General features: G+C 32.9%; 1 protein-coding gene across 10 annotated transcripts in view; it reads right to left on the bottom strand.

Annotated features, from left to right (window-relative positions):
* MBD5 (methyl-CpG binding domain protein 5) overlaps window positions 1-19314 on the bottom strand; it is a 440770-nt gene that overhangs the window by 264373 nt on the left and 157083 nt on the right. For all 10 annotated transcript variants that reach the window (XM_064586492.1, XM_064586493.1, XM_064586491.1 and 7 more), the window contains exon 2: window positions 4986-5079. The gene's annotated coding sequence lies outside the window, so the exon portion shown is untranslated. The remainder of the gene's footprint in view (window positions 1-4985; window positions 5080-19314) is intronic.

Here is a 19314-nt window from a genome sequence, read left to right as displayed (position 1 = left end):
ACCTCTCATAATGGCTAAAATAAAAAACACAAGAAACAACAAGTGTTGGCAAGGATGTGGAGAAAAAGGAACCCTCTTGCACTCTTGATGGGAATGCAAACTGGTGCAGTCACTGTGAAAACAGTATGCAGGTTCCCCCAAAAATTAAACATAGAATTGCCATGATCCAATAATTCCACTACTGGGTATTTATCTAAAGAATACAAAAACACTATTTTGAAAAGATATGTGCACCCCTCTGTTTATTACAGCATTATTTACAACAGCCAAGATATGGAAACAGCCCGTCTCCATCTATAGATGAATGGATAAGGAAGATATGGTATATATACACAATGGAATATTACTCAGCTATAAAAAGAATGAGATCTTGCCATTTGCAAAGACATAGAGAGATCTAGAGGGCATACTGCTAAGTGAAATATATCAGTCAGAGAAAGAAAAGTACCATAGAATTTCACTCATATGTATAATTTAAGAAACAAAACAAAGAAAAAAAGAGACAAACTGAAAAACACTCTTAACTATAGAGAAGAAACTGATGTTTACCAGAGGGGAGGTGGGTGGGGGGATAGGTAAAGTAGGTGAAGGGGATTAAAAGTATACTTATCGTGATGAGCACTGAAAATGTATAGAATTGCTGAATTACTATATTGTACACCTGAAATTAATATAACACTGTATGTTAACTGCACTGGAATTAAAATGATTTTTTTTTTAAGGAAAAAGAAAAAATACTACACTTATTTAAACAATGGTGTATAAAGTAATGCTGATAGAGTATCTTGGTAAAGTTTGCTGTCTTTAAAAATAGCTAGCAGCAAAGAAAAAGAAAAAGAAAAATTGACTGCAAGAGTTTTTTGTTTAGATAGTTGCAACATGATGGAATTGGGGAAGGTGAGAGAGACAATAGGATTTCAGAATGTATAAGAATCTCTTTAGGGAAGATATATAAATACTAAGCTGTTATTTTTAAGTAAGAAAAGATTAAAAAGAAGATACACAGGTGTGTGAAAAAAACTGAAATAAGATGGTAGAAACACTCAACTGTATCAAAAATTATAACCATTATATGTTTATTGACAATTTCTTGTTAGTGGGTCTATGAAATTCTTGCTTATAATCTCTACTCTTTTTTATTTTTGTAAGTGGAAATACCTTTAATTTTTCTTTTAATAATATGTGGTTACTATAAAGTTTCAAATTCTGGAGGTGAAGTGAAAATCTTCTAGGGTTAACTACAATTTGGTATATACTGTAAAGGACATTAGACCAGATGATTGCCTATCTTTTACCAATACTTACCTTCCCTGAACTTATATATTTTAGTTATTCTTTTGTCAAAATATTTACTTTTTACATAACCTTAACACATGTAACCAGAAGTACGGCAACAGTTTTAGAAGATGAAAGAAGTCAATACAGGGCATTCTTAACCAAAGTTTCTGTTTGTGGAATAGTAGCGAACTAATGGAGTACAGAATTAATTTAGGTATGTGGCAGTGGGAATTTAAGTGAAGCAACATCAGAGCCCATTGGTCAGGGTTAAAACACTGAATCCCTGGTTAGTTCAAAAGGCGGGGGGTGACCATTCCATGGCTCAGTTAGATGTGTACACTGAGACTGTCTAGGTTTTTCCCCAGTCAAAGGAAACTGGGTCTGGGCTATACATGCAGGTGAGGAGACCGTCAGGTGTCATCAGTACCTATGGGAGGAGACTGGAAGAAACAGAGGAAAAAATCTGAATAGATCAAAAACTGCTTAAAGACATCAATAGCATTCAAAAAATCTCGAAAAAATACTCAGAACTAGAGAGTTTAAAATGAGTTTTAACATACATTAAAGAAATAGCAAATTCATATCTTGTAAAGTTTTTTCAGAAAATAGATGAGTAAAAGCTGCCCATCTTATTTTATTAGGCTAGTGTAATCTTAATTGCAAAATAAGACAAGGAAAATGAAGAGAAAACAACTACAGCAGATTACACTTAAACAATGTAGATTCTAAAATCCTAAAATAAAATTTTTGCTAACCAAAAAATAACGTGTTAAAAATAATATGCCATGATCAAGTAGGATGTAAACTAGAAATGCAGGGATGGTTTCATATTAGAAATTCTATTCATATAATTGACAGCATTAATACACTACAGGATAAATGTCATGTGACTATTTCAAAGATGCATAAAAAACATTTTATAGGGTTCAATAGCTATTTATACATACCAAGCTAGAAATAGAAGAACTTTCTTAATTTAGTAAAGGTTATATATTAAAAACCTTCAGCAAGCATTATACTTAAGTGAGAAGTGAGATACTAGATGCATCCTTTTTAAGACTGGGCATAAGTTAGGGATGCCCACTGCCATTACTACTTGTTTAACATACTTCCAGAAGAATTGATCAAAGGTATTAGAGAGAAGAAAAAAGTAAAAGTATGAGGATGGGAGAGGTAGAAAGAAAACTTCCATTATTTGGAACTGATATATGATCATCTATCTAGAAAAAAGAACCTATTAAGAATTAGAGAGCTCAGCAATGTTGTTAAAACCAAGATAAAGTTTCAAAAAATCAGTACTATTTCTCTACACAAACAATAGACATCAAGAAAATATTTTAATTAAATATTTAAAATATTGATGTCTACTCAAAGAGCATCATGCACAAAATTAAAAAGTTGACATAATGGAAGCAGATAGTTTTTAATATCTAAAACTAACAGGAAATGAATATCTAGAATATACAACAAACTCTTAAAGAGCATTTATCGAAAGATAAGAACCCATACGAAAAATAAAGAGTACAAACAAGCAATTTCAGAAAAGGGAAGCCAAAAGGCCAATAAAAAGATGAAAATGTATTTAAACTCATTACTGATAAGAGGAATTAAAATTAAAACAATAAGCTATAAAATTATGCACATGAGATGGAAAATATTAGCAAGCTCAATAATGTCAAGGGTTGACAGGAATGAGAGGGTTACTGGGAGAGCAACTGGCAGGACTTTGTCAAATTAAGCATAAACATGTATCCTATTACCAGCAGTTGTGCTCCTGGATATATATCCCAAAGAAATCCTTGCAAAGTTCCATGATAAAACAAGTATGAGGCTATTTATCATAGCAGTGTTTGTTGTGACAAAAAATCTGGGTGGCAATCACTGGGAAATATAGGTAGTTAAAACATGGTAGCTACAAACTGTGGAATACTATGCAGCAGTTAGAAGCAATGTAAACATGACAACGTTAAGTAAATGATAAACACATAAGGTTAAATAAAATAAAATAGGGTACAAAACAAGATACACAGCATAATATCATATATGCATAATAAAATTTTATATATATAAAATGGGGGAGGGGACAGGGTGGAGATATAATTAACGCAAGCCCAACTGAGAGACCCATGAAGGGTCATAATATATTCTCTTTTTTTTTATTTATTTGAAATTTTCTGTTTAAAATATTTAAAAACATGTATATAAAACAATACTCATATTATGAAAATACATATAAACCAAAGAGAGCGTTTCAGTAGTTATTATAATGACTATCATATTAGAATGGTTCCCTATGGGTCAAGGTCAGGAGTATGGGACTAGAAACAAAAATAAAATGTATAAATAAATAATATCAGTACTTTGCATGGACCAATGATGACAATGTACAATGAACTACGGAGCATGTTTAGCTCTGTTTTTTTTTATGCAAAAGATCCTTTAAAAAAAAAAATCCCTTAATGGCTATTTTTTCTTAAATTGGAAGGATCTGGTTTTAGCTTGTGGAGATGAAGGAACTACAAAAATAATTGTCTAATTATTATAATTCAGAAAACAATTGAATAGCTGTTCCAAGTAACCAACTCACCATATGTAACTATAGAAATGAATTAGAAATAAGTAATGTCATTTATATTTTCAAGATAAGTCATTTCTGACAATATTCATCACAAAAAACTAGCAAATCAGTAAGCTGCTACCCACAAATTAAGAAGAAAAAATAGACTCTAAAGTACTTGCACTCTAAAAGAATAAAGAGAAATAGAACAAAGGGAAAAAATTTCCGCACCAGAGGCTGTAAACTGTTTTATTTGGTTCACACAGTTGGCAAAAGTAGGTTTTTTCACAGGCAAAATTTTGTGCTGACATTAAAAAATTAGGACTTTTCAAAATCCATATTTGTTTCTTCCGAAAAAATCTTAAAGTCAGATTTTACAGGTCTCTTATTTCCACCTAGAGAGGATTCTAGAGCTGAACAAAAGCGCCCCATTTACTGGTCACATACTCTCCAAGGTTACATTGTACCTGCCTGACATGCAACATTTTTTTAAAATACCTTTTTTGCATTTTGTACTCCTCATATCTCACTCAAAATTCTACCAAAATATATTCAAAAATTTACTTAGTAATGTAAGCATGTAAGCAGTCATGGGAGGCATGAGCAGAACATGCTAAATGAAAGGATATGATGGATCAAGACAAATCTTTGGGTACTCGAGAAATAGTGAAAAGAGGTTTGGTATTCAGAGGTAATACTGTGAGTATTTGAAACTATGACAGGGTTTTTTGGAGTGGTTAAAGAACAAGTTTCTAATGTAGTTAAGGAACTGATTAATGAATATAGTACATTAAGAAGAAAGTGCAATGGATAGTAGTTTCTGTTTAATTATTCTTTCAAATTAAACACTACCGAGTTCTGCTCACAGTTTTAATGGAAGCTACTTCATTTCTTCTCCATTCTTCTTAATTGGTTTATATACTTCCATAATAATATATCAATTTTATCAATTGCCTGTTATAAATGAAATATGATAATTCCTGTCAAGATAGTGTTAGGGCATACAAATTTGTGTCTGAATATGAATGAATGTGGTTTTGAGGTTGCTTAGGTAGGGCCAGTGATAAAGCCAGTTTTGCAACTCAAAGTACAGTCTGGAAATCCTAGTCATTTAAATGAGATTATTCATGATGTTGTATTTATTACTTACCTTGAGTATCTATGTTTTAAAGATCTTGTCTGTAAACCATATAACCTTCAATGTCTACTTGCCACATGTAGAAACTGATTTCCTCAAAAAGCATCTAAAAAAGAAACAAGAAAATATGAATTTGAAGATATATTGTTTCATTTATTTTAAATATAAAAGCAGATGTCAAAATTATTCTTTATGACTGTATTTGGTAAATTTGGATAAGGGGAAGTGTATCTCATAGGACATATTTTATATAAATAAACAGTAGTAATAATGAGATTTTTCTATTTAGAAGAATCAGAAATTTCTACGAATACATATTTTGATTCATGTCACAAAATTTTATACTTTCTACAGTACTAATTTTATCTGGCTACTTAGCTTCTATAAGCATTGTTAAGAAATATAATTTTAGGTATGCCTGGGTGACTTGGTTGGTTGAGCTTCCTACTCTTGATTTCAGCTCTGGTCGTGATCTCAGGGTTGTGGGATCAAGCTCCGAGTTTGGGATTCTCTCTCTCCATCTCCCTCTACCTCTCCCCCCAAGCCCCCATTTGTGCTTGCTCTCAATAAATAAATAAATAAATAAAACATTAAAAAAATATATAATTTTAAATACATTGATTCTGATGTCCTACATGAACACAGCCCTACCCTAGAAAATATTTCCTTATTCAAAATAGATTACAAAAATATATTCTTGATTACATCTGAGTTGCTTATAAATGCCAGTATCATGGAGATCAACTAGTTACTGTCCTCATAAAAAAAGGTCAATGTCACTTAAATTACCCAGTCAGTACTTTCCACCAACCTAGGGAAGCTTTGCAGAAGTCTTTTAAGAGAAATTGCCACTAAGAGAGAATTAGGATTATCCAGAGAAAATGTTCTTTGCTGAAAGATTTTGATTCTGACTCTCCTTGATTTTTTAAAGAAGCCTAAGACAAGCAGTTAGGGAAATAGGATTTGGAGGCTGAGTGCCATACCTTTAGTACGTGGTTTTGAGTACTATGGATTCCCAAGCCAAACATCAATAATTTTTGGATTAAACAACATGATTATTCCTTTTGGTCATTAGTGTAGATCTCTCATCTGTGTAGTTTCTCAGTCGCAGCTGCACATTAAAAACACTCGAGACACTTTTAACTATATTGAGACTCGGTATATTTCTTAGATATTGGGCCAGGGTGTAGATATATTTTTTTTAAAAGCCACTAAGGAAGGATATCTGTTCTTCAGGCAAAGAAACAATCTCCCTGCAATTATTTCATTTAATTTCTACAGATCAATAAGACTAACTTCAAAAAAATACTGTCTACAGATATCTATGAAAACTACTGAAAACTTGCTAATCTGACTACTAACAAGTATGACATAAATGGTGGTTGCAGTGAATTTCAAAGTACAATGCACTTAAGGAACGAAAGGTACTACTTTAAAATGTAGATTCCTGCCAGGTGTCATGCTGGAGATCTTGATTCAGAGAAACTAGGCTAAGGCCATGGATTGTCTATTTTTATAGACATCTCTGGTGATTATAATGCAAAAGGTCTATAGTTCCTATAAAATAGTGGTATAAGAATTTATGAACACTACTACTAGACTCATTATTAGCATTTATAAAAATACTTCTTGAGTTTTATTCTAAGGTAATATTTCTAATCTTAAAAGATAATCCTGAGATGCTCAGGATAAGAAATAACTTTAAATGTAAGACTTTAGCAATAAATCAATGCAGATAAACTAAAATAATGTTTATGGATAATATATTTTGTAAGTTGTGCTATTCTCCTAAGTAAACTGTATAGGTAATCAACAAAATACTGTGGCAAACAAGAAAAAACTAGATTATATTCTGTAATGAGAATTTAACCTAAAACTACACATATAACTACAAACATGCCCTTAATGTCTCAGAATTAAATATTTTTTGGCCCTAACTTAGCAGGGGGGAAAAGCTGTTCTAGTATCATTTGCTCTAAGAGCAAAGCTAAAATTTTTTTAAAGAAAAAGTCTTGAGTCATTTCCTTCAACATACACACTAACATAAGTTACTAAAAATAATATGAAATAGGCTGTTAACATTTTAGCTCTGAAACTTCTTATAAACAGGTCCAGAAATACTTTGGAATAAAAATAATATATTCATACGCACATATTCTTTAGATTCTTTCTGAAAAAGAAAAGTCTAATAAATAGGGGTAAATATCCAAGTCTCTGCTCTATATATGGATGGTGATCTCAATAACTACTAAACCTTTAAAGAAAACTATACTTATTTTCACTTACCTACCTAGTATGGAGGTGCTCCTAATAAAGTATTCTTTCTACATGCATGTGCTGCTAAAGACCAGGTTTTTCTATTAAGTTAACATCAATCTTTAGTTTATGACTAAAGTTGATTCTTTTCCCAGACCTAGTGCGGCTTAATAGCTAGTAAACAATCATGGACCTCCCAACTGCCTTCATGAACACAAATCTATTCCACCTCTCAAATCTGCAGGATCGGATGCAAGTCTGCCTCTGGTTTACAGCTATGCATTCAAGTCCCAATGTCTTTTGGCAAGATTCATGATCTTTTACTATTTGACCTCAGCGGCCTTTTGCTGTTTATCTCTCATCTCTTCATCAACCAAAACTTGGCTCAAATATTGCTTCCTCCTTGAAGGAAATTTCCATCAATCTGACACTAAAAGCTTTCTTTCTCTTCTGATTTCCAGCACTAATTATTGCAAATTACTTAGGTAATTAATCAGGTACTCCCTTATGGTCCCTTATTTCTATCTTTTATTATTAAGATTTGGCATGTTTGTTTTATTCCCTTAACTAAATTATAATTTCCCAACAAGCCCTAGCCTGAAAGCATTTAATAAATATGATGATGATTTTATTTGTTGGTCTTCCCAGTAACTGAGTATAGCATTTTACAATGATTCAGTGAGGCATCCAGCTTTTCTCTTTAGTATGCTTCACAACTATTAATGATTTAAAAATTATAATTTCCCTATGCTGCAAGAACTTTTTCATCTCTTTTGAGGCTACCACACCCAACTCTCTTAATGTCTCATAATCCAGGTAATTTTAGTTAACTGAGGGTAATGGTGCAATAATTGCTGTTAATAATAACAATGAATTAACAAGAATGCACATTTTAAAAAATAAATCAGACTCTATTTAAATATACTTAACACAAAAGTCGTAGGGAACAGGTTTAGTGTTTCCTTAGGGAAATTACACACTTTAATAAGAACCAATAACTCTGTAAATAACACAATATATCACAAAAGAATTCAAAGTATACATATTACACTTTAAAAATACAAACTTACAGATAATAGTGTCTGCAACATTTTTTTAAAATGCTGACACTTCTTCCTTGCTTTGAAATACAGTAATGAGAGCTAACATTTATTGATTTCTAAATCTAACTATCATTAATTAATTTTTACAACAGTCCTAAGAAGTACTATTATCATCTCCATTGTACAGATAAGGAAATTGAGGAATCGAGAGATTAACTCGTCCAAGGTGTTACAGTCAATAACTGTCAGAGCTAGATTTCAAACTCATGCAGTCTACAATTATCTACAGTATTTTTTGAAGTCACTGTCCATTAAACTAAATCTCCACTAGTTCTGGAAGCCTTACTTAATGTATCTTCATATAAATTTCTGCCTTACACCTTCCACCCTTTTGCAAGGTTTATCAGCTTTCCCACTCTAAGGAGAGTACCATGGGGGTCCACTTCCAACTCTTCTTACAAAGAGATGATTTCTAAGCCCTCATTTAGTGCTACATACATTCTATTATTTCTGTACAATTTAAAGAATAAAGTCCCTGTACAATTTACATAATAAAGCATAATAAATACTAAAGATTTATCCTAAAAACCTCAGTCTTGCTTCGAATGTGATGTTCTATAAGCCTAATGACATTAAGATTAAGTATGGCTCAATGCTGGGATTTTATATTTATGTTTTTTTTTTAAGATTTTATTTATTTATTTGACAGAGACACAGCAAGAGAGGGAATACAAGCAGGGGGAGTGGGAGAGGGAGAAGCAGGCTTCCTGCAGAGCAGGGAGCCCGATGCAGGGTTCGATCCCAGGACCCTGGGATCATGACCTGAGCCGAAGGCAGGCGCTTAAAGACTGAGCCACGCAGGCGCCCCTGTATTTATGGTTTTAACTCATTAAAAATTTTTTTATGAGAAACTATACCTTCTTAAAATAGGATAGCCCTCTCAATTTTGGCAGTTTTTACAGAAAGAAAACATGCTTTCTACTTCCCTGAGCTATGGGACTATATCAAAACCTAAACTTCCTTTTTTTTTTTTTTTTTTTAGAGAGGGAGAAAGTGTGAGTGTAGGGGGTAAGGGCAAAGGGAGGAGGAAGGAGAAAATCTCAAGCAGGTTCCACGTCCAGCTCCACGCAGGGTTCAATTCTATGACTCCGAGATCATGACCTGAGCCGAAATCAAGAGTTGGATGCTCAACCACCAAAACCTAAACTTCTATAGGTGATTGCTCTCATAGCATAAGCAGGATGTAATTTTGTAGACCTCAAGATCCCATTTATTCTAATAGGTGACTTTTTAAAAAAATCTAATGCACAAACTTCATATGTGGCTGAATGGCAACAGATCACAGCAAAACACTATGGAATAAAATAAAAGCTTTCAGTCTTTTATTTCAATAAAAATGAAACATTCAAAGAATTAAAAATGTATTTAACCCTTGTCTGCTTGCTTATTTGCCATGTCTGCTTTTTTAAAGTTTCCAAATTTCTTCAGTATGACAAGAGTTCTAATCATGCAATGAATGGAAGATTTTTTCTCTCAACTGTTTTTAGCACAGAGAATAATCTTAGCCTGAGTGTATTCAAGCCATTGCTTAGTATCAGTTAAGTCCGTTATTAGGTTTATTCCAGATCACTTATTTAGGGCACCTTCCATAACTTTTATTTATGGTTTTAATGCAACTGTTCTATTTAGTTGAACAGCATAGAATTCCCTCATTGGATACGCCCCTGTCATCGTAAACAACAAAGAACCATACGTAATTCTAAATCCTGTCCAACAAATTAGGCCTTGTCTTTAGCCCTCTTGTAACTTGTCCAGATGATCTGGCTTCAGTTAAGAAACTATATTTAAAGTCCAAAGAAACTAAAGTTCTTTCTATAAAGGTTGATAATAACCAGCCTATTTAAAGTGTAATAGTAAATGACATTTATTTTTCATTAGAGAAAGGAAAGCAGCAATCTTTGTTTCTTCTTATTTTCTTTCCCCACCAGCATTCTCTAAAACTACAGACCACCTTAATTACATCTGTTATTTGGGAAATACCAGTGAGTGATTTTTGGGCATAATAATATGCAAACACCTTGAGAGCTAACCTTTCTGGGCAGAAAGAATTATGTACAACATTTTGTCAAATATAGTACCAAGAACATGCATATTAATATTCTGGCAATAACAAATTCATTATGCTTGTTATCCTATTGGGCTGGCTGATAGATAATTAATGAACTAATAGGGTTGGGACCTAGTAAGTGAGTTGGCAGCTTATTTATTACTCTAATTCTATGTAGTGTCTCCCAACTTCAAAAATAAGGTTCTTGAAGACCACTATGGATTGAGAACTCAAGGTTGAGAAATGTTGTAGAGAAAAAAAAAGAAAAACAAAAACAGGATTTGGAGACTGAAATCATGTGAAAATGAAAGTCTAGGTTAATAGGTTTACTGTCAATAAAACAAAGACATTACAAAGAAATCATTTCCATTTATTCTTTCAAATGGAAACCAGAACTTTTCAAGGATTTCCTCTGTGGTAGTGTTATAGAAATAAACGATAAAACTATTCTATATAGCTTTATTATATATTTTAAAGCTATTTTACTTTTAGAAATGATAAATATACTAGTGACCTCGCTCTCTACGTTGCTCTCTGCCTTGCTCTAAGTGTTGGCAATGTTTTTTTTTTGATAGGATGACTAGAATGATACTGATACTCTCACCGTGTCTTCTCAGGTTCTGCCTCTTGCCTTTCTGACTCCTGACTCAGTAGTCTCTATTAGACATTCTAGCAATATATACCTGTTATCTTTCTCATGGTACCTTTAGAAATTGCTACCACTGACATCACCTCCATTTTCTTTTTAAAAACATCACGTTCCTCTTTTTCTCATTATCATCATTAACAGGAGTTGCCTACATTTCCAGAATGCTGGAAATAAAATATTTTTTCAATACTAAGAAGGTCTACAGAGGAAAAAAAAAACAGAGAGAGAGAAGAGAAGAGAAGAAAAGCAACAGTGATAATTACTGCTGATTTCATTGTTCAGGATTATGCTAAAAGCATACAGGCATACCTTGGAAATATTGTAGATTTGGTTCCAGATCACCACAATAAAGCAAATATTACAATAAAGTGAGTCAAATGAACTTTCCGGTTCCCCAGTGCATATAAATGTTATATATAGTCTATTCAGTGTGTACTAGAGTTATGTCTAAACAATGTACATACCTTAATTAAAAGACACTTTATTGCTAAAAAATGCTACCACCTGAGCTTTCCAACAAGTCATAGTCACTGATCACTATAACAAATGTAATAATAATGAAGAAGTTTGAAATATTGCAAATATTACCAAAATGTGACACAGAGACAGAAAGTGGGCAAATGCTATTGGAAAAATGGCACTGAGAGACTTGCCCAATGCAGGACTGCCACAAACCTTCAATGTGTGCAAAAAATGAAAAAAAGTAATATTTGTGAAGTGCAATAAAATGAGGTAAGGTGGTAGATGGAATTACTGGACAAAAGATAGGGGTATCAAAGAAGGAATTTCAACATCAGAAGGTATGCTTAAATTCCTTACGAAACATGGTAACCTTGAAGGTCCCTTCCAAATCCATGATTTTATGAATCTATGATTAAGAATCACAAGAAATTTTATGGGCAAACAAGAGGATGCTTTGGGGAAAAAAAAAAAAAAGGCATTCACACGTCAAATACCAAAGTTGTACTGCCCCCTTTTGGAGGCAGGTCACAGAAATTCATAAACATTTAATAGGATATCATTAATATTTTTAAGTTCTAAAGCAGGATGGTAAAATATAGGCATTCGCTGTACCAGTCAGCAATTTATTCTTTAACATATGTAACTAACCCCAGTGTTTAAATAAACAAAATAATATAAATTGATGGGGGCCCAACATGAATAAAACAAAAACCTTGGAAGTGATACTGAAATTCAGGCCACCAAATAAAAAATTCCAAAAGAACTGGAATTTAGCCCCCCCAAAATGATGTTTCTGTTGCTGTTGAAACAGAAAATGGGTCCATAACCTTGTGTGTGTGTGTGTGTGTTTATGTGTGTGTGTGTGTGTGAGACAGAGACAGAGACACTATTGCTTTTGTGCACAACAATTAGGAGTCTTTAAAGAAGTTTCACACATTTTCGAGTATTTTAATGGTGCTATGATGTAACATTTTGGGGCATTTGATACATAAGACACTATAATCCCAAATAAAAACACTACTATATAGATGGATTTCATGAAACGATCAAAAATCTACTTCAATACCTAAAAAGAAATCCATATCTGAATATAAACCATAATGCTTTATTTATATGGTGGTAATGAAGATAATAACAAGCCTAAAAGTGACTCCACTGTACTGAATAATCAAACTAGTAGAGTGTTGTAGGATCTTAAGTAGAAAATTCTGAATCAGAACTCAGAGAAAATGTTTTTAGAAAATGTTCTCTGTATAAAAACAAAAGAAAATCATGTTAGCTTAAAAAATTAATATAATATGGTAGACTTATTAATTAGTACTTGCTAATTAAGACTAATTTAAAAGAAAACGAATTAAAGGGAAGATATATTTAAATTAACTTACAAAAATTTTTAAATATAATTTTAAGTATGTGCATAGAAACTAAAACTGTTCTCATAAGATTTTTAATATAAGCAGCTTCAAAATGCAGCTATAGATTATTAACTGCTTACAGAAAACATCAAATTTATGCTATAAGACCTTTTAAATGTTCTATAATATGGAAATACCCTCCTTCTAGTATTTATGGCATTGATAATATAAAGCATAATCTTTTTATATAATGCATACTTCAGCCAAAGTGACTTCTCAAATTATCAACAAAACAAAATAAAACAGTCCTCCAAAATGCAGGGTCCTCATTAATGGAAATAAATCCTACAATATTATCCTAAGAGAAGAGATGCTAGCCAGAATAACTGACAAAAAAGCAGTAAGTAGTTGCACCTTGGGAAAATCAAATTTTCCAATAGAAACAAAAAGATATCAGGGAGAGATGTTAGAATCTCATGCAAGGAGTTGAAATCCTCACATGTCCACACGTTGAAATAATAAAATGATAAGCAGGAAAAATGCAAATAAATGCACAGAAGAATAGGAGTATCATCCTTAGTGATGTCTGAAAAGGAGGTTAATACGACTGGAATATCAAAGTCACCAGTGAGTGTTTGGGGGAAACATCAGGCTCTGACTTTCTGGGTTTTTTTGTTTTTGTTTTTGTTTTGGTGCAGGCACACATAAACAGCAAAAGAAACCATATTACATGAGAAATTTTATGAGCCAGTAGTAATGCCTGATTTTATGATGTCTGGAAACAGCTTTTACCAAAAGAGAACAATATTTCAAATCCTACCAAGATCATTTCAGTATTATGCCAACCTGCCAAATAATGAAGAGTTTTATTAAAGAAAATAACACATTGACACAAGAATAAAATCCTTATAAATGGAAAAAGATGTCTGGATTACACAAATTACCTCCAGGAGTAAACAATGATGGGGTTATTATTGACTGAGTGAGAGATAATTGAGAAATCAAAAAATGAAATCTAAATAGGAGCAAGTGCAACCCAAAAGAGCTTGAGTCACTCCTGTTTATCAGAGATTTTTCATGTTTAGAGGATTGCCTTGTCAAGTTTCTTTTTTGAGATATACAAAAGATAACTGGAATATCATTTTAGATCTTTCGAAGATAACAAATCAAAAACTATACATATAAAATGCGAAGAATTTCCAGAGATTTGCTCCATCTTCTCAGTTTATAATGAACTGAAATGACTATGCAGAAAAAGAAGTACTTAAACGTTTAAAACACAACATTACAGGTCATTGTGCTCTGTAAGTGATTTGAGTCTTAATACCATCTCTCTCATAAAGCTTCAAATGCTATTTAAAATGAATCAAATATTAAATGTTCCCTATATTGCTGGCATTTATAATGCTGTGATTTTTTTGATGATTCCTTCCTTAGCACTGAGAATATAGTTGTAGATACCAATGTCGATACAGATACAAAAAATACACCCTATGTAAATATATATAATATGGAATTTTAACTTGGTACAATGAACTGCAAATCAGTGCATGGAAGTAAAACTTAGTATGTTCAGTAAAAATTAAATATAAAACATTTAAAAATACCTACTGATGGGCTGGTTACAACAGAGAGCAATTGAAGCAAAAAATAAAATGAAATATTCAGTTGATTCAAATGGAAAATAATAAAAACAAATTATCTCAATATGTTGGGCTGCCTCTCTTTTGGATTGAACCAGGTGAAATTGTTTGTTTTATTGTTCAAAAAAGACTGAATATTGGAAATTTCATATGGTTTAAACTAAAAGCATTAGAGTTAACATATTTAATTCACTTAATTCTATGAAATATTGTAATACAAACCATGAAACAATGTCAATTCATTGACTAAAATGTATTTTCAAATAATTTTACTACTATACAAAAAAGGTGAAAAAGGAGTAAACACTGTAAGTGATTTCTGTTGCCCCTAGATTATTAAATTAAGAGATTAGGTCTTTAGCAAATCTGAGCATATTACTATGTAGATTCTTAGGTACAAAAAATCATCATCACTGTTTTATTCTTCTTAGATGTGGAAGATGTAATAAGAGGAAGGTTATAAATGAGAGCAAATTCACATTTAGAAGAGAAGGAAATCAACAAAGTCCTCCATATTTACAATAGCTTAATAAATTTTTTGGCCAAGTACTGTAAGGTGAGAACTTCTTCCACCATGTTATTGCAAGTTCATAATTAAAAAAAAAATGGTTTACTATAAATAAAGGCAATCTATGTTAACTGGTGATTGATCAATTAGTCAATTAATGTAACTGAAAAAGGATCATATATTTATGTAATAATAGTTTAGCATAAATTTCAAGGAATGAATTCTCAATTTTGCCCGATCCTAAAAATGTGTCCTAAAAAGATACCAACAAAAAAACCAAAAATTAATACAATATTTAAATTTTTATATACCTAATTATAACATTAGGTATATCAAAATTATGTATTTTGGTATACCTAATGTTCGGTCAGAACGAAGAGTGTGGCTGTACCAGTTGTTAAAATACCAAATAGTAAAAGGCTTTCATACTTGTTAGAAAATGGCCACTGCTCTCCATTTCTCTCCACATGGTCCTCTTCTCTAAAGACCTCATCCCCACCAAGAAGACTTTTCCACGTTCTAACCCCTAAGGAGATAACACCCAGAAGAACAGGGACCCACTCAAATTAGTTGGTGCCTCTGCTACACCAGTTGTTAAATGTTTCAAATCCCTCCTCTGTTAATAAAACAGGAATAGTTGCAGAAGCTTTGTATTTGGAGTCAGACAATGTTATAGTAGCTCTACTACCAGGGTAAGTCAATGGACCTTTCTGAAATTCCAACTTCCTTTTTTGAAATAGTTATTAATAACTACTTAGTAGAGCTGATTGTGGATTGTGTGAAATGACATGAAGTGCCTATGAGCAATGGTAGGCATACCACTTACTCTCTCCTCACCTTATTAGAAATATAGCACAGTTGATCCTTGAACAACAGGGGATTGGGTGTGCCAACCCTGCATGCAGTCAAAAATCCATATATAATACTTGACTCCCCCAAAACTTAACTACAAACAGCCTACTGTTGACCAGAAGCCTTACTGATACCATAAACAGTTGATTCACATATATTTTGCATGCTATATGACTTATATACTGTGTTCTTACAATAAAGTAAGCTAGAGAAAAGCAAATGTTATTAAGAAAGTCTTAAGGAAGAGAAAATGCATTTATAGTACTGTATTTATTGGGAAAAAACCCTGCATGTATGTAAGTGGACCCACACAGTTCAAACCTGGGTTGTTCCAAGGTCAACTGTAAATACTACATGGGAAAATAAGCAAAAACTGCAGTCCTTTCTTCACAAATGGGTTACGTTTCAAACATTCATTTTTGAAGTCGGTAGTCTAGTAATGTATTTTCCTCATAGTGATCATTATATAAAAGTAGTAATGTATCTCAACAATTTTATAAATTCCAATTTCATCTATAATATACTGTTTTCATACATGGAAAAAAGCTTATTGAGTATTCATATATGCTAGGCACTATTCTAAGAATTTTACATTTAAGTTATTTAATCCTCAAAACAAGCTTATGGAATAGTATGCTCTTATCATGCCCACTTAACAAATGAGGAAATCAAGACAGAGAGGTGCAATAATATAGTCTAGGTCGTATTAGCTAGTAAATGGCAGAGCCAGGATTCATCCTAAACAACCAGGCTCAAGAGCCTATGTTCCTAATCACTATATTATATTATCTTTGGAGTTATTTGAATCATAAAACACATAAACATTTATAAAAATCAAAACATTGAGAAAAATTACATGGTAGTTTCTCAAATTGTGATAGAAATCAAACTGAGCAAAAGAAGAAAAAAGTATACTGAATTTATCTTGCATACTGGTGGGCTTGAAGAAAAGCAGCCAGAGATAGATTAGATTTGTGGAGATAAAGTCTGTCTACTGTTAAAGGTTTAAATGCTATCATTGCTTCTTCATCACAGCCTAAACTCCTGAGTTATCTTTCCTTTCCTTTCCTTATTTGCATATCTATCTTTCAGAGTAAGTGTCTTTTTAAAATACAGTTTGCAAATAGGCCCAAGGCCAACCAGTATTGACCTGGGCTCCCAAGTCTGGATTATCAACAGTGACCAGGTTCTTGTCTGGCCCCTTTCCCAAAGATCAAGAGAATGGGAATATTTTTTCCAAGGAGATTAAGTTCAATTACTGCCTGACTCCCATCTTCTTCAGATATACCTAGGGACTTCCTTTTATCCTTGAGACTCTGAATTCTTCCTGTGACCATTTCTGGCTTTGAAAGCTTGTTCTTTAAATTCAGTTTTTGGTGTGCTAAAAATGGTTTCCATCTAATGCTCTTAGTACTACGTTTAGATTGTTCACAATATTTTCATTTGAGCTTTCTGCTACATTTTATTTTTAGGATCAAGGTGGCTGTTAAGTATTTTATTCGTTTATTTGGTATATTAAATGTTCTGAATACTACTTTCCAGTATCTTAGAACCTATTACTTTACTATTTCATTTTTAATTCTTTAGCATTTTAGGTATCCCTAAATATTTACATTTGAGCATTTTAAGGGTATTAAGATTTTAGTTTAGACTGTAGGTCTCACTAAATTTTTTATTAGAATTACATTCAATTTTTTTGGTTAAAATGCATTTTTTCCTATCTCCATTATTAAGACTTTTCTGTATACACTGACTTCAGTATTTTACAGTTATGTTTAGAATTTCAATAAAAGGGTGACTATGCAAGATCATTTTACTTATGTAATTTATTAAGTTTTATTCATATTTGATGGCTAACAAATCATTTTAACAGTGTGGGGTCACAAAAAGATGAAAAGGGATCTATCATACTATATATTTTCAGTCCCAAATTCAAATGGATCATCTTTATAACTGTCCATTTACTCTAAACAACATATCATAACAGTATAAAATAAATAATACCAGCCTAAATGGGAAGAATTCTTATCTTTGGGTTTGTTAAGTAGTTGTCTTAGTGGGGTTTCTAAGGAAACAGACTCTGGGACTAAGACTGAGTATACATAATTTATTTGGAAGGTTCAGAGAAACTAGCAGGGAAATGGGGAGGTGATAAGAGAAGGGCAGGCAGCTAATATAGGGTATATTATTAAGTTAGCTAAAACAGAAGCCAACTGAAACTTAGTCTCATGGGGGAAATGGGCAAATAGTGTAAGATACAGGTCTCAGAACTGTCTAAGCCAGGGCCAAGGAAGTTGAAACCTGTCAGTCATTGCTTATGGTCTAATCCCAGTGGCTTCTAGTAGCTCAAATGCAGTCTTACGGTTAAGAGGTAGGTGCTGTCCTTTGGAAGGCTAATATGCACAAAATGGTAAGGGGCTACAAGGGTGTATGGTTAGAGTACCACATTAACTATTACATTAGCAAAACTATTAGGCACCCCCCCCATCACCACAGTAATCTTTTTTTTTTTTTTTTTAAATGAGCATGGAGACCAACACAGAGCTTGAACTCATGGCCCTGAGATCAAGAACTGAGCTGAGATCAAGAGTCTGATGCTTAACCAACTGACCCACCTAGGCGCCCCAGTAATCATCTGACAAAGTAAATTTAGCCCTGAATGTTGGTGAAATTTTGGCAAATCAGTTTTACCTGGAAGCAGAAAGTATGCTAACAATATTTAAGTATTACGAATGATAAGATAGTGTGTAACTTCTCTACTCAAAATGCTAACAAAACAGAAGCCTGGTACTGAGACACTAGGAAACAAGCTCAAGGAATAATATCGGCCCACGATTTAACACTTTCAAGAAATAATATTCGTTTCCTCCCTGGCCCTTGAAGATTGGCTAACTATCATGAATGACACACCTGGACTAGGAAAGTTCAGACCAACAGACTACCTCAGTGAAAACAAATGGTCATTGATGTTCTTCACCCCAGAAAGGCAGCAGTACTGAAGACAAAAATTTGGGAAAAACTAGCCAAAATGTACAAGACCACACGAGATGTCATCTTTGTATTTGGATTCAGATCCCATTTTGGTGGTGGCAAGACAACTGGCTTTGGCATGATTTAAGATTCCTTGGATTATGCAAAGAAAAATGAACCCAAACGTTGAGTTGCAAGACACAGCCTGTATGAAAAGGAAAAGACTTCAAGAAAACAGCGAAAGGAACCCAAGAACAGAATGAATAAAGTCAGGGGAGCTGCAAAGCCAATGTTGGTGCTGGCAAAAAGTGAACTAGAGATTGAACAACAGAAGGACTAAAGATTCTACAGTGACTTTATCTGTGGTGATTATGCAGATTTTTCATGAGAGGATTAACAAACCAGGAATAAAGAAAAAAATGAAAGAAAGAATCCTTACAGATCCCTATAATGTATCAAACCATAGCAAGCAAAAACACCCACCAAAACAAGAGAT

This window comes from Mirounga angustirostris, unplaced genomic scaffold (assembly GCF_029215605.1).
Source record: "Mirounga angustirostris isolate CCGP_5_RB_7025 unplaced genomic scaffold, mMirAng1.0.hap1 SCAF_3, whole genome shotgun sequence".
Taxonomy (NCBI): Eukaryota; Metazoa; Chordata; class Mammalia; order Carnivora; family Phocidae; genus Mirounga; species Mirounga angustirostris.
This window is presented reverse-complemented; position numbering and strand designations above follow the sequence as displayed.